The 22,444-nt window shown below is 38.4% G+C and overlaps 1 protein-coding gene across 4 annotated transcripts in view; it reads left to right on the forward strand.

Annotated features, from left to right (window-relative positions):
- Window positions 1-17,752: 17,752 nt before the first annotated feature.
- Window positions 17,753-22,444, forward strand: part of SDCBP (syndecan binding protein) — a 41,278-nt gene continuing 36,586 nt past the window's right edge. Inside the window, exon 1 of one of the 4 annotated variants that reach the window (XM_007487089.3) lies at window positions 17,753-17,975. The gene's annotated coding sequence lies outside the window, so the exon portion shown is untranslated. The remainder of the gene's footprint in view (window positions 17,976-22,444) is intronic. The other 3 variants (XM_001379457.4, XM_056823950.1, XM_056823951.1) reach the window with 3 other exon arrangements.

Raw genomic sequence — 22,444 nt, forward strand, 5'->3', positions numbered from 1 at the left:
GATGAGCCACTTACCAGAAGACATGACTTTAAAGAAATTATCTGGACAGTGCAGAAGTAAGGTGTAGATAAAATGCCCATTCAACAGTCTTACTAAATGCTTCATGTTTAAAGTTTTGAATGCCCAGGAGAGTATGACACTAGTTATTACTTACCTACCTTACATGTTGTTAATGTACACTTGTGAGTCCTATATTTTAAGCATCGTGTGTATGAAAATAACCTTATCTGGTCTACATTGTACACTAAGTACTTTTTTACCTTGTTTTTTCTTTTTCTTTTTTGCACCCTAAAGATTAGCCAAAAAGATGGCAGTTTTACTATGAGTCCTTTGGGGTTGTTTTATATCATCATATTGCTGAGAATAGCTACATCATTCATAGTTGTTCATCTTACAATATTCCTGTCACTGCATATGATGTTCTCTTGCTTCTGCTCATTTCACTCTGCTTCAGTTTGCTTTCTCAGATACCCCTGCTCATCGTTTATTACTACACAACAGTATTTTATTGCAATCATATGTTATAACTTACTCAGCCATTTCCCAAATGATAGGTGTTTCCTCACTTTCCAATTCTTTGCCACCACAAAAAGAGCTGCTTTAAATATTTTTGTGCATATAAATCCTTCCCTTTTTTTTATCTCTTTGTGCTACAAACCTAGGGATGGTATTGCTGGGTTAAAGGGGATGTACTGTTTTATAGCCCTTTGGGCATAGGTCCAAATTGCTCTCCAAAATAGTTGAATCAGTTCACGTCTCCCCTAACAGTGCATTAGTATCTCAATTTTCCCATATCCTCTCCAAGTTTTGTCATTTTCCTTTTGTCATAATAGTCAATCTGATAGGTACATCAAAATTGTTTTAATTTACATTTCTCTATTTAATAGTGATTTAGAACTTTTTTGCATGACTATAGAGAATTACTTTGTCTAAGAACTGTCTGTTCATATCCTTTGACCATTTATCAATTGGGGAACAGAACAACCTGTGTTCTTGTAAGAACATTTTGCAACATTGTGATTACTGTGATATACTCTCCATCCTGTTTTCTTCTACGTAGTTTCTGACCACTACCTCCCCCAATTTGCCCTCTATTCTGTCAGCACCCCCTTCCCCTTCTCTTATCTCCTCCTGCTTCTACTTTCTGGTAAGGTAAGATGGATTTCCATACCTATCTGATTGTGTATGTTCTTCCTTCATTGAGCCAATTCCACAGAGTAAAGTTTAAGTGCTCCCCTACTCACCTCCCCCATATTCCCCTCCACTGTAAAAGCTCTTTCATGCCTCTTTTATGTGCAATAATTTACTCCATTCTATTTTTTCCTTCTCCCTCCTCCCAGTATATTCCTCTTTCTCATGTCTTAATTTTATTTTTTATATCATCCATCTTATTCAATGCATAGCCTTGTCTTCTGTCTATGTATATACCTTAGTTGCCCTAATAATGATAAAGTTCTTTGAAGTTATAAGAATCATCCTCCCATGTAGGTATGTAAACAGTTTAACCTTTTAGAATATAATTTGATTTTTCTTTCTTATTTACTTTTTTATGCTTCTCTTGAGTCTTGTATTTGAGAGTCAAATTTTCTATTCAGCTCTGGTCTTTTCATCAGCAATGTTTGAAAGTCCTTTACTTCATTGAATTTCCACTTTTTTCCTAGGATTGTGCTCAGTTTTGCTGGGTGATTCTTAGTTGAAGTCCTAACTCTTTTGCCCTCCGGAATATCATATTCCAGATTTTCTGATACTTTAATGTAGAAGCTGCTAAATCTTATGTTATCCTGACTGTGGCTCCACATTATTTGAATTGTTTCTTTTTGGCAGTTGCAACATTTTCTCCTTGATCTAGGAGTTCTGAAATTGGCTATAATAGGTGTTACCCTTTGGGGATATCTTTCAGGAGGTGATCAGTGAATTCTTTCAATTTCTATTTTACCCATGTGTTCTAGAATATCAGGGTAGTTTTCTTGAAAAATAATATTTAAACACTTTTTGATCATGGCTTTCATGTAGTCCAATAATTCTTTGATTATCTCTCCTGGGTTTATTTTCCAGGTCACTTGTTTTTCCAATGAGATAGTTCACACATTCTCCCGTTTCCCCATTCTTTCTGTCAACACTGCCCCACTTTCTTTTTTTTTTATTTGTCATTTATTATTGTTTTTTTTTAATATTTTATTTGAACATTTCCAAGCATTATTCATTAAAGACATAGATCATTTTCTTTTCCTACCCCCAACCCTCCATAAGCGACGCGTAAATCCACTGGGAATTACATGTTTTCTTGATTTGAACCCATTGCTATGTTGATAATATTTGCATTAGAGTGTTCATTTAGAGTCTCTCCTCTGTCATGTCCCCTCAACTGCTGTATTCAGGCAGTTGTTTTTCCTCAGTGTTTCTACTCCCACAGTTTATCCTCTGCTTATGAATGGTATTTTTTTTTCTCCTAGATCCCTGCAAATTGTTCAGGGACATTGCACCGCCACTAATGGAGAAGTCCATTACGTTCGATTATACCACAGTGTATTAGTCTCTGTGTACAATGTTCTCCTGGTTCTGCTCCTCTCGCTCTGCATCACTTCCTGGAGGTTGTTCCAGTCTCCATGGAACTCCTCCACTTTATTATTTCTTTTAGCACAACAGTATTCCATCACCAACATATACCACAATTTGCTCAGCCATTCCCCAATTGATGGGCATCCCCTCGTTTTCCAGTTTTTGGCCACCACAAAGAGCGCAGCTATGAATATTTTTGTACAAGTCTTTTTGTCCATTATCTCTTTGGGGTACAGATCCAGCAGTGCTATGGCTGGATCAAAGGGTAGATATTCTTTTGTCCCACTTTGAGCATAGTTCCAAATTGCCCTCCAGAATGGTTGGATCAGTTCACAACTCCACCAGCAATGAATTAATGTCCCTACTTTGCCACATCCCCTCCAGCATTCATTACTTTCCTTTGCTATCATGTTAGCCAATCTGCTAGGTGTGAGGTGATACCTCAGAGTTGTTTTTATTTGCATATCTCTGATTATAAGAGATTTAGAAAACTTCTTCATGTGCTTATTAATAGTTTTGATTTCTTTATCTGAGAACTGCCTATCCATGTCCCTTGCCCATTTATCAATTGGAGAACGGCTTGATTTTTTGTACAATTGATTTAGCTCTTTATAAATTTGAGTAATTAAACCTATGTCAGAGGTTTCTATGAAGATTTTTTTCCCAGTTTGTTGTTTCCCTTCTGATTTTAGTTAAATTGGTTTTCTTTGTGCAAAAGCTTTTTAATTTGATGTAGTCAAAATTATTTATTTTACATTTTGTGATTCTTTCTATGTCTTGCTTGGTTTTAAAGTCTTTCCCCTCCCAAAGGTCTGACATGTATACTATTCTGTATTTACCCAATTTACTTATGGTTTCCTTCTTTATGTTTAAGTCACTCACCCATTTTGAATTTATCTTGGTGTAGGGTGTGAGGTGTTGATCTATTCCTAGTCTCTCCCACACTGTCTTCCAATTTTCCCAGCAGTTTTTATCGAATAATGGATTTTTGTCCCAAAAGCTGGGATCTTTGGGTTTATCGTATACTGTCTTGCTGAGGTCGCTTTCCCCCAGTCTATTCCACTGATCTTCCTTTCTGTTTCTTAGCCAGTACCAAATTGTTTTGATGACTGCTGCTTTGTAATATAGTTTTAGGTCAGGGACTGCAAGGCCCCCATCATATGTGTTTTTTTTCATTGTTTCCCTGGATATCCTTGATCTTTTGTTCTTCCAAATGAACTTTGTTATGGTTTTTTCTAAATCAGTGAAGAAGTATTTTGGTAGTTCAATGGGTATGGCACTAAATAGATAAATAAGTTTGGGTAGGATGGTCATTTTTATTATATTGGCTCGTCCTATCCATGAGCAGTTAATGTTTTTCCATTTGTTCAAGTCTAGTTTTAGTTGTGTGGCGAGTGTTTTGTAGTTGTGTTCATATAGTTCCTGTGTTTGTCTTGGGAGGTAGATTCCTAGGTATTTTATTTTGTCTAAGGTGATTTTGAATGGGATTTCTCTTTCTAGTTCTTGCTGCTGAGCTGTGTTGGAGATATATAGAAAAGCTGATGACTTATGAGGGTTTATTTTGTATCCTGCAACTTTGCTAAAGATGTTGATTATTTCAATTAGCTTTTTGGTTGAATCTCTAGGATTCTTTAAGTAGACCATCATGTCATCTGCAAAGAGTGATAACTTGGTCTCCTCCTTGCCTATTTTGATGCCTTCAATTTCTTTTTCTTCTCTAATTGCTACTGCTAGTGTTTCTAGCATAATGTCAAATAGTAGAGGTGATAATGGGCATCCTTGTTTCACTCCTGATCTTATCGGGAATGCGTCTAGTTTATCCCCATTGCAGATGATATTAGCTAATGGTTTTAGATATATACTGTTTATTATTTTAGGAATGACCCTTCTATTCCTATGCTTTCTAGTGTTTTTAATAGGAATGGGTGTTATATTTTATCAAATGCTTTTTCTGCATCTATTGAGATAATCATGTGTTTCTTGTTGGTTTGCTTGTTGATGTGGTCAATTATGTGGATGGTTTTCCTAATATTGAACCAGCCCTGCATCCCTGGTATAAATCCTACTTGATCATGGTGGATGATCCTTCTCATCACTTGCTGGAGTCTTTTTGCTAGTATCCTATTTAAGATTTTTGCATCTATATTCATTAGGGAGATTGGTCTATAGTTTTCTTTCTCTGTCTTTGACCTGCTTGGTTTTGGAATCAGTACCATGTTTGTGTCGTAAAAGGAGTTTGGTAGAACTCCCTCTTTGCTTATTATGTCAAATAGTTTGCATAGTATTGGGATTAACTGTTCTCTGAATGTTTGATAGAATTCACTGGTGAATCCATCAGGCCCTGGGGATTTTTTCTTAGGGAGTTCTTTAATGGCTTGTTGGATTTCATTTTCTAATATGGGATTATTTAAGAATTCTATTTCTTCGGGGGCAGCTGGGTGGCTCAGTGGATTGAGAGCCAGGCCTAGAGACGGGAGGTCCTAGGTTCAAATCTGGCCTCAGACACTTCCCAGCTGTGTGACCCTGGGCAAGTCACTTGACCCCCATTGCCTAGCCCTTACCACTCTTCTGCCTTGGAGCCAATACACAGTATTGACTCCAAGACAGAAGGTAAGGGTTTAAAATAAAAAAAAAAAAAGAATTCTATTTCTTCTTCTGTTAGTCTAGGCAGTTTGTATTTTTGTATATATTCATCCATGTCGACCTAAATTGGACTTTTTATTGCCATATAATTGGGCAAAGTAATTTCTAATGATTGCCTTAATTTCCTCTTCATCAGAGGTGCTGTCCCCCTTTTCATCTTTGATGCTGTTAATTTGCTTTTCTTCCTTCCTTTTTTTAATTAGATTGACCAGTACTTTGTCTATTTTGTTTGTTTTTTCAAAGTACCAGCTTCTTGTCTTATTTATTAAATCAATAGTTCTATCACTTTCGATTTTATTAATTTCTCCCTTAATTTTTAGGATTTCTAGTTTGGTTTTCTGCTGGGGGGTTTTAATTTGATCTCTTTTGAGTTTTTTCATTTGCATTTCCAATTGATTGATCTCTGCTCTCCCTGGCTTGTTAATATAAGCATTCAGGGATATGAATTTACCTCTAATTACTGCTTTGGCTGCATCCCAAAAGGTTTGAAAGGATGTTTCGCCATTGTCATTTTCCTCGATGAAATTATTAATTGTTTCTATGATTTCTTCTTTAACTAAATGGTTTTGGAGTATCATATTGTTTAATTTCCAATTGGTTTTAGATTTGGTTTTCCATGTACCATTACTAATCATTATTTTTATTGCCTTGTGATCTGAGAAGGCTGCATTCATTATTTCTGCTTTTCTGCATTTGTGTGCTATGTTTCTGTGACCTAATATATGGTCAATTTTTGTGAATGTGCCATGTGGTGCTGAGAAGAAGGTGTATTCCTTTTTATCCCTATTTATTTTTCTCCATATGTCTATTAATTCTAATTTTTCTAAGATTTCATTCACTTCTTTTACCTCTTTCATATTTATTTTTTTGATTTGATTTATCTAAATTTGATAATGGTTGGTTTAAGTCTCCCACTAATATGGCTTTGCTGTCTATTTTTCCTTCAATTCTCCTAGTTTCTCCATTAGAAATTTGGGTGCTATATTATTTGGTGCATACATGTTGATTAATGATATTTCCTTATTGTCTAAAGTCCCTTTTAACAAAATATAATTACCTTCCCTGTCCCTTTTGATCAGGTCTATTTTTGCTTTGGCTTTATCAGATACCATGATTACCACTCCTGCCTTCTTTCTGTCAGTTGAGGCCCAGAAGGTCTTACTCCATCCTTTAATTCTGACCTTGTGGGTGTCAACCCGCCTCATGTGTTTTTCTTGAAGACAACATATGGTAGGGTTTTGGATTCTAATCCATTCTGCTATTCATCTACATTTTATGGGTGAGTTCATCCCATTCATGTTCAAAGTTATGATTGTCATTTGTGGACTCCCTGGCATTTTGATATCTTTCCCTAATTCTAACCTTTTCTTCTTCGGCTCTACCTTTTAGTCCAGTGATTTACTTTGAATCAGTCCCCCTTGTCCCCTCCCTTGATGTTTCCCTTTTTGTTCCCTCCCCCTCCCCCCTCTCTTTCCCTCCCTTTTTGTTTTCCCTCTCCCCCTCCCCCCCTTGGTTTTCCCTTCTCCCAACCCTTGTTGGGTAAGATAGAATTCAAGATCCCAATGGATCTGGATTTTTTTCCCTCTCAGAGTTGATTTCCCTGAGATTAAGGTTTAAGTAAAAAACCCTCTCTTCCTCTCCTTCTTATAGGAGTTTTCTTCCCCTCCCCTTCCCATGTGAATCTTTGTGTGAGAAAGATTATTCTATTTGGTCTTTCTTTACCCCCTATTTATACATTACATTTTCCCCACATGTTAGTATACATCGATTGATATAAATGTAGTCCTTTTATAAGAGAGTTTGAATAAAAGAAGAAGATAACATTTTTCTCCTTTCCCCTTTCCTTAATATTTACCTTTTCAGGTATTCCTTGCTCTTTGTTTTTCGGTATCAAACTTTCCACAGAGCTCTGGTCTTTTCTTTGCAAAAAAGTTGGAAATCTTCTATTTTGTTGAATGCCCATACTTTCCCTTGGAAGTATATAGTCAGTTTTGCTGGGTAGCTGATTCTTGGTTGAAGACCCAGCTCTCTTGCCTTTCTGAAGATCATGTTCCATGCCTTACAATCATTCAGAGTAGAACTTGCAAGGTCTTGTGTGACCCTGATTGGCATTCCTTTATATCTAAATTGTCTTTTTCTGGCTTCTTGTAGGATTTTTTCTTTTGTTTGAAAGCTTTGGAATTTGGCAATTACATTCCTGGGAGTTGTCTTTTGGGGGTTTAGTGTAGAAGGTGTTCTGTGAGCTCTGTCAGTGGCTGTATTACCCCCTTGTTCTAGAATCTCTGGGCAATTTTCTTTGATTATATCTTGTATCATGATGTCGAGTTTGGTGTTTATTTCTGGCTTTTCTGGAAGTCCAATTATTCTTAAATTATCTCTTCTCCCTCTATTTTCCAGATCTGTCACCTTGTTGGTGAGATATTTTATGTTCTCTTCTAATTTCTTGGTATTTTGGCTTTGCTTTATTAATTCTTGCTCTTTTACACGATTGTTGTCTTCCAGTTGCCTGATTCTGACCTTTAAAGCCTGGTTTTCCTTTTCAATTTGGTCACACCAGTTTTGTAGATGCGTGAATTTCTTTTGCATTATTTCCCACTTTTCCTCCCAGAAGGCTTCCATCTTTTTGATCATTTCTGATTCAAATTCTTCATGGGTTTGTGGAGAGTTTCCATTTCCTTTGGAAGGTTTCGGAGCATTTTCTTGTGTATCATCTTCTATCTCCTCTGTATTTTGTATTTTGGCTCCATAGAATGTGTCCAAAGTCGCCCCTTTCTTCTTATTTTTCTTGGGATTTGGGGGCTTCTGTGCTTCTGTGGAGTTTGCCCTCTCTGAATGCAGAGGATTAGCTTTTCTTATCTCTGGCTGGTGTTCAGAGGTTTTAGTCCTGGGTAGATTGTCCGTTCTATGAGCTTTCCCTGAGTTGAACTGAGTATGTCTTAAGGCAGTGACTTTCACTGGAACTGGAATGGAAGGATCGGGGCAGGGGGTTACATTCACCCCCGGCTCTCTCTGTTTCCCTGCTGTTTGGGTGCCCCCTGCACTGGGTCAGGTTGCTTTCTGGAAGTTGCCTTCTGAATAGCTGGCCGTGAGGCTATCTTGCCAGCCCTGAGGGTTACTGTCGTTTCAGACAACCCTGCTCTCTGAGGGGGGAGGGGCCGCGGCTTCCTGGAGCCTTGGACTCTGCGCTCCTACCTCTTAGGTCCAAGTGTTCTCGGGTTCTGGTTTTTGAGGGGGGGCCATACCTTTTGATCCAGGTTCAGGTCCAGGAGGAGGATTCCCAGGGTCTGTGCTGTTGATCGTTTTGAATTTCGGCGCCCTAGGTGCCTATAGTTTGAGATCAGTCGGGAAGGGTTTCTGGAGACCTGAACTTTAGCTTTCTCTAAGCCGCCATCTTGACCGGAAGTCAACACTGCCCCACTTTCTTATATCCTTCTTTTTTCATTCTTTTAACTTGGTATGATTATTTTTGATGTCCCATGGAGTCATTAGCTTCTGCTTGTCCACTTCTGATTTTTGAGTCATGATTTTCTTCAGTGAGCTTTTGTACCTTCTTTTCCATTTGACCAAATCTACTTTTTAAAGAGTTATTTTTCTCAGTGTATTTTTGTACTTTTTATTTTTCTCCACATGGCCAATTATGCCTCTTAAGTAGTTTTCTTCAGTAGATTTTTTTGTACCTCTTTCAGCAATTGGCATTCTGGTTTGAATAAGTTAATTTATTCAGCATTTTTTTGTGCCTCCTTTATCATACTATGGACTCTTTTTTCCCCACAATTTTACTATATTATTCTCATTTCTTTTCTAATTTTCCCATTTTCATTAACCTCTTTGATTTTTAAAATCCTTTTTGAACTCCCCCATTAATTCTTTTTGGGCTCAAGAGCAATTCATATTTTTCTTGGAGGCACTAGATGCAGCACTACTGACTTTGTTGTTTCCTTCTGAGTTTGTGTTTTGGTCTTCCCTCTCACCAAAATAACTTTCTTTGTTGAGTTTGTTTCTTTGCTGTTTATTTTCTAGCCTTTTTTTTCTTTTAATGTAAAAAACCCTTAAAATTAGGTTCTATAACTGTTAAAGGGGTTCTTTGTGCAGCTGATTTGGGAGTTAGTTTTGGGGATCTATACATTTTCAGTTCTTCCAAGGTGGTATGATCTAAGGACAAGTGTGTTTTATACTCTTCATGCCTATGCTCTGGTCTGTGAATAACCACAAGCATTGTTTTCTTCCTTGGAACCATGATAAAGTATCTGTGATCAAGTATCAAGGTTCCCCTGTGACCACAAGTTCTTGGTGTACTAATGTTCCTCTTCACCCAGGACTATAATCTGGATTGGCATATGAGCAATTATTCAAGAGTTTTGCATCCAGAGACCAAAAAAGGGACCCTGGTAATTTCCTTCTGAGTTGTCTTCTTACTGTCTGTGTCTGAGAGCTCTAGAAGCTTTTGCAGCTGATTCTGCTGCCCCCAAGGTCTGTTGCCATGATGGAGTCTTACTTGGCATGGTACTTTGTACTCCACTTCTACCCTGGTACACAGTGCACTAGATCCTTCATGTTGTGATATGGAAATCACTTTAAAAGACTGATATATATTAATTTAAGGTCACCAAGGAATTCAGCTATGTAATTCCTAAATGAAAACTCAAGTCAGCAGTCAACCTTTTTATGGTGTTTTAATTATAAACAGGAGGAAGAAAAGTATTAGAGGGGGAGAGAGAGAGAGAGAGAGAGAGAGAGAGAGAGAGAGAGAGAGAGAGAGAGTGAAAGGAGAGAGAAGGAAATAGGGCTTAAATACCCACTCTACTTAGGCTGAGCCAAAGGCGGAAGTCCCTGGATAGCCGAGGCAAAGAAAAGATTAGTCCCTATCACTCACATGACCAAAATGGAGAAACAGTCTGTGGGCTCCTCCACTCCAAGCACCAGGCTCCAACAACCTTTTTCCCTCCACACAGGAAGTCCCCAGAACTCCTGAGCTGTCCTCTACCTCACATCCTGTCTCTCACATGTGCCAATGGTGGCTCTAGCTTGACCTAGGACCACCCAGAGGTCTGTCCTATTTGCACATGTCGGTTGAAGGCCATATTCTCAAATAATTAAATCTTAAGTTTTGCTGCAGCCCTTCCTGATCTTGTTACCCTGAGTAGGGTGGAGATTGTAGTTTCCAAGACCTGATTCTGTTATTCCAAATATCTCTATTGTTATTGATCAGGAAATAGCTAAATCCCATCTTATAAAGAATGGGCTGAATAGGGTTGAGTAGTTTTGAAATTCACAATCCCCCTTGAGGCCCAAGGAAGGCTAATCTCTCCGATGGGTCTTGTAAACATACTAGCTATGAAATTACAATAGTTAGAGATAAGGGGAAAATAGGAGAGATAGAGAGAAACAGCAAAACCAATGTTTTGCTGGGCACATTGACAAAAGCCAATTAGGAGGCAGTCCCCTTTGGCAGAAGAGTGTACATTCAAAGTAAATTCAATCAACCTTCAGTTCAAGCAACCACACCCCAAGGTTCATTCTTGATCTTGATGTAATGTAGGTTTTCTGGCATCTTTCTGCAACAGTTCATTCTCTGGATTTAGGAGTTAGCAAGCTTCTTCCTTGAAGATGTTTCTCAAACAAAAAAAAACTTTTCAAAATCTTGGAATTTTATTAAAATACAATCCCCCCTGAAGTGGGTGTTAAAAAAAATCCAGTTCAGCTCAAGATGCATTGTTGAGTTATGGGGGTGTATGAGTCAGTTATTAAAAGAATTCAAAAACAATAAAAACAAAATAAACAAAAAAACAAAAATATATAAAAGGAAAAAGTATGGAAGAAAGTTAAACTTTTGGGAGAAAGGGAAGAAAAAAATTTCAAAATCAGAGTCAAAATAACAAAATCTATGTATAAAATGTTGAGTAAACAAGAATAACTTCATAATGGGCCCTTGTAAAGGTCCAATTTAAAGTAATTTCTATCCCACAAGTCTGTAGGACAGAATGCAGTAATATTTCACTCACCCATTTGCAGCCCAGACTACAGGAAATTGTCATATTACAAGAAGGAAAGGAACTAGAATTCTATTTTGATAGGGAAGAGTCATTCCCTGGTCTGACTTTTTTCATTCTCAAGGATATAGGGAGCCAGCATGATAGTCAAATTTTTGTACTTGTATAAAGAGTGTAGATACAAGGAAGTCCTATGACTTAACGTATGTCAAGCATCGCTACCTCGAGTCCACATTAGTATTTCCTGTGTGCTCTTCTTCCCACAGAAGTGGCAGGTAATGGATTGATAATTAGATTTCTGGAGAGGGGCAAGTGTCGTTGGTTCATTATCATGCCCTCTTTCTAATTTAGTTATCCTATCTATTACACATCTCATTTTTTCCTTCATTTCCTCCATGTCATCATTATTTTCTTCCTCCCTTTCTTTGTTTCCCTTGAAAACATATATAGCTGTTTTTCATAATTCTTCAAGGTCCATCTCTGACCATCTTGGACATTGTGTTCTAAAATAATTCTTAATCACTTTGCAAGAGTTATTGACAAAGATCCTTCTAACTTGTCTTAAACTATTCTCTTTAGTTAGGTCCCAATCCAGGTATCTGTCCCCAAACTCGATTATTCTATCCATGAATCTGGAGGTTTCTTCCTCCTTTTGCTTAATTTTTTCAAGGTCCATCCACTTATCTGTACTGTCTGCACATTCCTTCATTGTCGTAAGGATGGCCTCCCTACAACGGTATAGTTGTAGATAATCCTCAGGGTTGTTATAGTCCCATTCGGGATCCTGAGATGGCCAATGTGCTGCATTACGCTCCCGGGTTTTGTTGACTTGAGCAATTATTTTATTTTTCTCACGTTCAGTTAAAAAAGCCTGTAGCAAGTTCTCAACATCCTTGTAAGATGGATTATACTGAAAAAATGTCTCCCATCTTTTTTGTTACTAGAAAGGGATCTGGAATTTTGAAATTCACAATGCCAACCTTCTAAGTTGTTTTGGGCTGAAAAATTATAGCACCCTGTCTTTTTGTGGTTTATGATACTGTCAAATTCATTTTAAGGTGTTATATCATAGTTTGTTGAAAGGTGATTTGGTAGACTAGGTGGGTCTCTGTACCTTTTCTGCCATCTTGGTTCCACTCCCTTTGCAATTTATTTTTATAATGAGCTTAACAAACACTAAATAAAATGGGCATTTCCAGAGGCTTAACAGAAAAAGAAAATTCTATAACTGCAGATTTCTATAAATCTAACTTGATTTTCTTCCTAATTATGACATAATTCTGGCTGCATGGTAGGAAGGAATATCTTCTTCAAAGGGAATACAGCCTAATAAAGTATTAAAATATAAATAAATATATGATCTAGTACTTTACATATAATATGTATAAACACATAGGCATACATAATTGTGAGAGTATCTTCAGTATGGATAATGTCACTGCAAAGGTAGCCAAACAATAGAAGGTAAAAGGATCATAAAAGAAGTTACTCTTCTTACCAAATTATACTCAGTCTTTGAATATGGAGCACATCTGTAAAATGCTATTCTTCATATATGCATATATTTTAAAATAACTGATTGGGAGCCGCTGGGTAATTTAGTGGATTGAGTGCCACACTAGACTTGGGAGGTCCTAGGTTCAAATCTGGCCTCAGTCACTTCCTAGTTGTGTGACCCTGGGCAAGTCATTTAAGCCCCTTGCCTAGCCCTTACCACTCTTCTGCTTTGGAACCAATACACAGTACTGATTCTAAGGTGGAAGGTAAGAGTTTTTAAAATAAAATAAAATGAAATAACTGATTATAAAAGACCACACCTCAATTTTCTATAGGCAACATTTTTTTTTGTGGGAAAAGTTCAGTCTAATTTTACCAATAAAACAATCTAATGCAGTTTTTCACACACTCTTGATTTTACAAAATGTTTTACCTCAGAGTTCCTTTTTAAAACATTGCTACTTGCCCATTTAAACTATCACTCAATTATTTTTTTAAATGTTTGAAAGGGCAGCAAAGTGGCTCAGTAGATAGAGAGCAAGACCTGAAGATGGAAGTGCCTGGGTTTAAATCTGATCTCAGGCCCTTTCTAGTTCTGTGACCTGGGTAAGTTATTTGATCCCAGTTGCCTAGCCCTTATAACTCCTCTACTTTGGAATCAATATCTAAAACAGAAAGTAAGGGTTTTAAAAAATGCTTTGTATACAACTTTCCAGGAAATTATTCATCATTGAACATGAGAAACAACTTGTATTCATGTAAGCAAATTTGTTGCATGCAAGTCAGCTGAGGAATAGCGGTTTCACGGTCCTACAGGAAATTGCTCACATCTCTTTAGAAATAAAATTGTATGTGGAAAAAAAATAATCTTTTTAAGAAGGATTGTCATCATATGGGAAAACAGTGGTTTGTTATCATATGACAAGAAGAAAGCAGCTATAAAATCTAACAGATCAAGTGACCTGCAAATAATTAACTTTTTAGTAGTTAGTAATAAAATGAAGTCAGAAACCTATAGAATAATAACTACAATTGTGTTCCAGTATGAGTGTTTCAGGTACTTTGTCAAAAAATCTTAATTCTCAAAACTTTGAATAAATGTGTATCTCATTGGAGCTTTTACAAAAAGGAATATTGACTTCACTAATATACATACTCCTTACTCCCTCCACCATCTGGGATACATAACTTGCTCTGCACCACCTGCTCTGTACCACCTCAGTCTCTGGAATGGGGAATGGGATTAGGTTTATAATTTAGATTGGATCTTTTAGAGTTACAGATCTGAGACCAAATGTTCCTCTTGGGTGGGTTCCATCCAGTTCCAGGCACCCTGTATTACTAAGGGTTTCTCCCTGCTAGGGGGTCTGGTGGCACAATCTCCCCCTGCAATCCTGCCTCCTAGGTTATCATAGCTTGAACTCTTGGTCCTGTGGGAATCACTTCCAGAACCTGAAACTGAAGCTAACAACACAAAACATAAACAAACACACCCAGGCCTGTCTTGGGACCAAGGTTAAAAAGGAAGAGCAAGGGCTGGAAGTAGCAGCTGGGAGCATGGTCAAAAGAAGGCAGAGAGTGAAGATTTTTAAGACTCAGATAGTCAGTCAGAGGAGGCTATCCCACTCCTGTGGTAGGCAACTGTGTGAGCTCCATATTGGATAATTTAGACATATTCAAAGGCTAGGTAGTAAATGTTAATGATAATTATTCATGAAATGAGTATGGATTCAGTGGGGACATGACAGGGGATGTAGACTCTAAATGATCCATTGCATTAATTAATATTGCAAATATTAATAATATGGAAATAGGTCTTGATCAATGATACACGTAAAAACCTAGTGGAATTGCTTGTTGGCTATGAGCAGGGGGGGAAGGAAAAGGGGAGGGAAAGAACATGATTCATGGAATTGTGGGAAAATATTCTTAATTTAAAAAAAATGAGTTTCTAGAGAAACCCTCTTATCTGTTAGACCAGACCAGGGTAACTCCTATGGAATTAGGCAGATGCTCTGTTTCCTTTCTGCAGGATATATGCTCTAATCTATTTCTGAAAGATATATGTTTTATTGAGAAACTGTAGCTACAATGATGGAGATTGAGTCAAAGTTGATTGTTTAGAGTCAGGAGGGGCTTTATACTTGGTAGGCTTTAAGAGAAGCTGAGGAGAAATAATTTACCATCGTTTTTAGGACTTTTCCAGGGCTTGTTCTTTGTACTGCCAGCAAGGGGAAGGAGAGGAAAATATTTCTTTCTTCCTCCTCCCTAGTGGCAATGGTGGCTATCATCATATGGCAACAAGAACATGGAGCTTGCCTAAGTGAGTCTGAGTCCTTGATCACCTTCTGCTTTTTGTTTTCACCACTAAGTATGTACTATAAACCAGTGAGTCTGAGAAATGGACATTTCTAGTCCTAGCTATAATCTCAAGAAATAAAAATGCTGAGTCACTGGGTTGAGTGATAGCTAGCCAGTGGGAAGTGCTTCTCGGTCATCAATAGGTTTTGAAAGAGAAATAAGCAGCAGTTCTGAGAATATGCTGCTACTGGCATGACTTAGACTGCCTAAGCCATGCCTTGGTTGTTGTAAGCAGCTCAGTCAGTGCAAGTGTGGGATGCAAACAGAATATGTGTTTCAGCTATTCCATGAAGTTATCTTTACCTTTGAAGAAAGAGTAATGTGTAAGTTATTGGTATAATTCTTTTATGTTTTATGTGTTTTTTAGTGATGGTTGAAATAAAAAAGAATCTTCTCAATAGGTTTCTGCAAATTCATAAGATAGCCAAAAAGGACCCTGGCTGAGCCCCCATACTGCAGCATTCCTTCTGGTCTGTTCCTTCAAAAAGTACTCATAGACTGAAATCACTGAGGAGTAACTCCCCCAAGTTCAAGATATTTTATGGGTCTATGCTCCTAACTTTCTACCTTGAGAGCCTCTACTGATATTTGCTTCCCAAAAGCCAGTCAAAGGATACAACAAGAACATAAAGCGATTACCTCAAATAGCAGAGTTAAACAGTAGCAACAAAATATATCTCCCGTAAGCCTGGGGCACATTCCTACACAAATATATACAACGCCAGTGTGTAAATTTTTCAAATAGAATGGAACACAAATAGGTACCCTAAGTGGCCACAGCAACCAATATTTATGGTGTTATAGATTTCCCATGTCTTTATAGAATTACTATGAGTTGTCTCTCAAGGAACACAGTTTTTTAATAAACACTTTTTTAATAAACTGCTCTTCTGGGTCCCTTAAGCCCAGAGTGATACTCCAAGGTTCTGATTTTTTGCAGTAGTCTCCACTATTTTTGCCTTTAGACTCAGCTTAAAATCTTGGTACAGGCATGCAGTTTGGGATAGAATTGGAATCTATACTGTAGAATCCACAGAAGGCTCAGTTTTGGGGTCACCAGATGCCAGAAAATTCCTCTTTACACAGACTCCATACCACCCAACATTGCTATGAGTTTTGGATTCAAAAAGACATTACAATCCCATAAGGTAGAGTGGGCATGGAGGGGGTGGGATCCTTTCCTTTCTCCATAACTGGCTCTCTTTAGGACATGACTCAAATGGTTGCTAGCAGGGTTAGGTCTTTCACTTTAATCTCTCACCTCTTCCTATTTGTCTAAATCAATGAGTAGACTATGTGACCTTGAGCAAATTTCCTCAGCTTGTCTCAGTCTCACTTTTCTCATCTGAAAAATGGGAATAATAAAAGCATTTATCTCCATAGAGCTGAGAAAATCGAAGAGAACTTGTAAAGTGCTTTGTAAATCTACATAAATGCTACCTCATTATTATTGTTAAGTAGAGAAACATGCACCATTTTCTTTTCCAAACTTTAACCTATTTTTCTGACCTTTTCATATCTAAATAGGCTATTCAAAGCCTGAAGAGGGAATACCATTAAAACCTGCAATTGGGACTGCCCAATGTCTGAAGAGGCTGTACCTTTTCATCGTTTCAAATCCATCACTTCTAAAATTGCATCTGGGGAGCAGGTAGGTGATCAATTGACCCAGGGGTTCATAAATCACCTCCTGCTCAGCTTATTCCGTTCATATTTGATTTATAATTATAAAGGAATTATATAGATAGAAAATTCATTGATTAATATGTAAGTACAATTTACATTTAACAATTGATTAATGATTAGTATTTAGACAGGGAGGCACTTAACCCAGAGTCCTTTTTTTCAGATGGAGCTCTGAGGATCCCAGTGTTAAGTAGGTAGGCAATGAATGGGGAAGGGGGATATAAGGATTTGATTAAATTTAAATCAGTAAACATATATTAAGGCCTGCTATGTGGTCAGGCACTCCTGTGCTGAGGACACAAAAAGAGGCAAAAGCCAGTCTCCACCATCAAACAGTTTACAATCTAATAAGAGTCGACAATATGCAAATGATTGAATAAACATTTATTAAGCTCTAGGCACAGTGCTAAGCCTTAAAGGTACAAAAAAAGGCAAAAAGGGGGAGCTGGGTAGATGAGTGGATTAAGAGCCAGCCCAGGGACGGGAGGTCCTGGTTCAAATGTGGCCTAGGACACTTATTAGTATAGACTCCAAAACGGAAGGTAAGGGTTTAAAAAAAAAAGGCAAAACAGCTCTTGCCCTGAAGTTGCTTACAGTCTAACGGGGAGATAACACAGCAAGTTTATACAGGGCAAATAGGAAATAATTAAAGAGGGAAAGCCCTGAAATTAAACGGGTTAGGGAAGGTTTCCAGTGGAAGGTGAGATTTTACCTGGGACTCCAAGGAAGCCAGGATGGTCAAAAGCATAAAGCTGAGGAGAGAGAGCCCGGTACCTATAAGCACCTACTATGTGCCAAACATTGTGCTAACCTAAGGATGGAGAGGGGTACGTGGGCATGACTGCAAGTGAAATCTGTGTCCTTTGCTCATTGTGGGTTGCCCATGGTTTCCACTGTCCTGTGGGGGCGGAAGGATAAGAGCAGAAGAGTTGAACAGAAGGGCCTTCGGTTTAATCTCAAACCACATCCCCTTCTTCCTCTCAGTCTCAGAGCGCTGAGTAGCCCAGCCCCGCCGTTGTCTTGGCAACCTGAAGGGCGGGCGAGATCAAGAGAGGAGAGCGTCACCTGACCCGAATATGAATATCGGAGGGTCGTCTGCGCAGGCGGGGGGCGGGACACGGCGTTGATGACGTAACTGGTTGCTCCATTCCTTGACTTCTCCCTTCCCTGAGGATCGGAGAACCGTTGCTGGGAGGAAACCGTCGAGGCCCTTGGGAGGAAACAGCCCGCAAGGCTCAGGTGAGCAGTGGCTTTTTGTGGGGTGGAATGGGAGGACGTTCCCCTACCTCAGACGCAGTGGAGAGAATGGGAACTTGAGGGACGCAGTTGGGGCTCAGCCAAACCCCCAGAGCGGGGTAGGCAGGGCGGAGGCTACTCGTGGGCTCTCCCCTCTACTTCCAGGTGCCGCTAACAGCTGGTCGGAATGGGGGCATCTTGGAGCGCACCCTAGGTTCGAGAAGCCCCACAGGGCTCGGGCCTTGGGAGACTGGACGCAGGGAGCCCCTGCGACCCCGGTCCGGCCCGGCCAAAGTCCGGAAAGGAAGGTTTGGGGACGCGCTCTCGCCTGTCTGGACGCTGGGGCTGCACTGACCGCATTCCCCGGACAGGGGGACCTTGGGGCGCCTTCCCTCGGATTCCCCGTTATGTGCTGGAGGCCTAGAGGGAATTCACACTCCAGAAAGACAAAAACTAAAAAACCCCAAAAGGTTCGCGAGTTGTAGCGACTTGGCTTTGCTCCGCCTACCCTTATGGGGCGTCGCTGCGTTAGAGTTAGCTGGGTGTCTCGGGTTTGGGGTGGGGGGAGCTGTTTGCTTACTGGGCTAAGCTTAGTTCCGTAGGCTTCCTCCTTGGACGTGGAGATTGCATAAGCATTCCTTCACTGCAAAAACCTTTATTTCTGGAGAAGGTGGATCCAATGGAAAACACTGTTGGGTGTGGGTAAAAAAAGCCAAGAACTCCGAGAGACCTGGTGACTCAGAGCTTTCCTCTCATTTCCTTTCTAATAAAAGGGGAAAGTGACGACATTTTACTTATATGGGTAAAAATTGCTGCTGTTTTCACTGGATAGTATAACACAATGCCTGCCCCCATAGTAGGCACTTAATAAGTGTTTATTTAATTAAATTATATAAGGGCTTTGTTATAACGCAAACTTTTCACATAAACTTAAGTTTTGACAGAACTTTACAGCATTATTTCAAAATTCTAAGATTTGGGACATATTTTGTACCAAATTCTAATGTGTATTTTTTTCTGCTCGGCTCTACCTGAGGGAACAGAATACTAGTGACTAAAAGGAAAAAAAAATTTAAATGGCCATCCATGACAGTTATTAGCACAGTTCCTGGTGCATAGTTTGAGTTGAATTTTTAGAAGTGCTTCAAGTGCACTTTTGCTATTAGTTCTACTCAGTGATTTAGGGTTCCCTTTTACCTTATGTTCAGTTTTGGCTAATCACTTCACTTTTTCTTTGGAGCCTAGAAATATAAATGTAAAAATAGTGACTTCATAATTCATCAGTTACCAGAACTTGATAGTTTTGCAAGATATTTGAGTTGCATATTACAAAGAAGGTAGTATAAAAATAAGAAAATTCATCAAACATTTCAAAAAGGTTATTCAATAACTATAAAATTGTCATCTAACCTAAATGTTGGCAGTTACTTTCTGGTCTTCTTTTAGATGTTGCTAGAAAGAAGACAAAACTGGTGACCAAAATGATAAGAGCCTAATAATAATAGGTAGTTGCTTGTATTGTGTTAATAAATTCGTTAAAAGTTGACTTACCCATTAGATTTTTGACAAAATTGGGTAGGTGAGATCTATATTCTTATATGTTCTTGGTTACTTTGTAAGTATAAGAAAGCCATTTAACTTTTCTGGGCCTCAGTTTCCTTATCTTTAAACATAACTGACATTTCTCTTCTGCTCTAGGATTTGCAAAGCTCTTTACATTCTCATTTGAGTTTCCCAACAATCTTTTGAAGCAGGTACAGTTATTGCCATTTTATAGATGAGCAAACTGAGACTCACAAACATTTAGGTTTTTGTCTATGATAAATGTTGACATTTATCTATGTAAGAAAAACACGGGTAACAGTGCTAGGTTGAAGCACCTGAAGGTATTAAGTTCTTAAAACAATAGTCTGAAATGAATAGGATCAGATATCTTGAGCTTGAAAAGGAAATGATTCTAGTATAACCTCATCATTTTGCCTATTATGAGACAGATACAGAGAAGTTAAGTGTCTTGACTTAGGATGACTAATGAGCTGAAAGGGAATAAAGATAAGGAAATGGAGGCCCAAAGAGTTATGAAGTGTTTTGCCCTGATCATACAGCTAGTAAGTGCTAGAGTTAGGATTTGAACTCAGGACTTCTAATTCTACCACTGTTTTCTACTCTACCATGCTGTCTTTCCACTGGTTTTAAGAAAAATTACTTTTGTGGAACATTAATTTGAATTAATGTTCCACAAAAGTAATTTTTTCAGAGTAATAGACAAATGGATAAGAAAATGTTTTTTGGATACAGTCAGAGAACTCTTGACTTTGGGGTCAGAAGACATGACTTTTGATACCTCATATACTTAGTACCTGTGTGACCAGGGACAAACTAATTAGCTTCCCTGTACTTCACTTTCCTTAATTATAAAAGGGAAGGATTGAACTAATGACTTCAGAGGTTATTTCCAGCAATATGATCCTTTTCTTTTTAGGCTTTTGTTCTAAGAAGGAAGGTCATGCCCTCCCATCTTCCTTAATATCTTGCTTTACTATTTTTCTTCTTGGTTCATATGCAGCTATCTTAATGTTTTTATTATGTGAACATATGTCAATATTGAAGATTTCTTGGATATTAATGGAAAATTTTTCCTGATGATCACCTTTAATTATATGGTTCACATGCTAGTTGTAGTTAAGTAGAAGAAGAATCCAAGAAAAATGTTAGGTCCCTCTTCTGTATTTAGCAATTTTGTGAAATGAATGTCAAAGGAATCAAATCCTAGAACATAAATATTAAGAATAGCAGTCGTTTGGGGTGTCTAGGTGGCTCAGTGGATAGAGAGCCAACCCTGGAGACAGGGGATCCTGGGTTCAAATTTGACCTCAGATTTCCTAGTTGTGTGATCCTGGGCAAGCCAGTTAAACTCAATTGCCTAGCCCTTACCACTCTTCTGCCTTGGAACTAATACTTAGTGTTGATTAAAGATTGTAAGGTAAGAAGTTTTTTTGGGGTGGGGTGAGGTGAGGCATTTGTTCAGTTAAATGCCAAAGAGATATTACAAAAGGAATGTTTCTGGGATTGGTAGGAAGGTTCATTTAATACTCTTAAAATATTTTGAATTTTTAAAAATCTATTGTTTTTGCCCATTTTGCCACAACTACTTTCTGTCAATTCCTCCAGATAGATCCCCAACTGGACATAACAAAGAAAGTCAAGTAAAACAAAACAATATAGTGACTGGTAGCCTATGTAGCAGTACTCAACATAGTCTATTACTTTTTTACCAAGAGGAGAGTAGGCTTCATCATCAGTTTTTCAGATTAAGACTGGACTTTGGTTTTCAATTAATTTCATTCTTTCTTTTCTTTAAAAAACAACAACAAACCCTTTTGCCTCAGAATTGACTCCAGACCTGGCTTTCTATCCACCGATCCACCTAGCTGCCCTTTGTTTTTATTTAATTTCAAAATTATTAAGTACCTATTATATGAAAGACATTCAGATGAAGGAAAAATATAAATAAATATGAGAAAGGTCCTTCATAATATAATGAACGTGTAGGGAAGAGAAAATTATATAAAAATATTCAAGGAAAATACAAGGGGAAAGGTGCAAAAGTAGAGGTTCAGGCAAAGTACTAAGAAATTTATACAAGGGAGAATTGAGGGGTGAGGGGGAATGGGAAACAGAGAAATCAAGTTGAACCTTTAAGAAGAAAAGAGAACTTTAATAGGCAAATGGAGGAGAGAAACCAAGACATGGAGGGGTATCACATTAAAAAAACAAAAACTCATACAGATTGAGGATTTAGATTTGTGAAATACAGAGAACAAGAACAGATTGAGATGTGAAATAAGGCTGGAAAGATTGGAACAAGAGTTTGGAGGGCTTTGAATGCCAAAATCAGTAGTTTATACTGTATGGGCATTAGCAAGCCATTGAAGAGTTGAGTCACGGTTTCCTCCCAGCAACCGATCCTCAGGGAAGGGAGAAATCAGGGAATGGAGCAACCAGTTACGTCATCAACGCCGTGTCCCGCCCCCCCCGCCTGCGCAGACGACCCTCCGATATTCATATTCGGATCAGAGGGATATTTAAAAGATTACTTTGGCAGCAGGAATGAAGAAGTGGAAAGAAGCTAGAATGGAGGCAGGGAGGCTAAGTTTAATATACATACACTTGTATAATAACATAGACCTGAACTAGGGTGATTGCAGGGATAATGGAAAGGAGAGGGTCCACATGGGGTATTATATAGGTGAATATATAAGTAGCATAGAAAAATGCAATTTTCCTGAAAGCAGTAGGGAAAAAATAAATAACAGAATAGGGAAAATAAGGGCACATGGCTTGTTTCCCAGCTTTGATTCTGCAGATGTTGTGACCTTCTAGTTTCCAGGAACAATGACAGGAAGTTCAGAATAGAGATTTGAGGGAAGTGCCCTTTTATCATAGTAGAGGCAAGAAATCTGAGCCAGTGT

The sequence above is a fragment of the Monodelphis domestica genome, chromosome 3 (genome assembly GCF_027887165.1).
Source record: "Monodelphis domestica isolate mMonDom1 chromosome 3, mMonDom1.pri, whole genome shotgun sequence".
NCBI lineage: Eukaryota > Metazoa > Chordata > Mammalia > Didelphimorphia > Didelphidae > Monodelphis > Monodelphis domestica.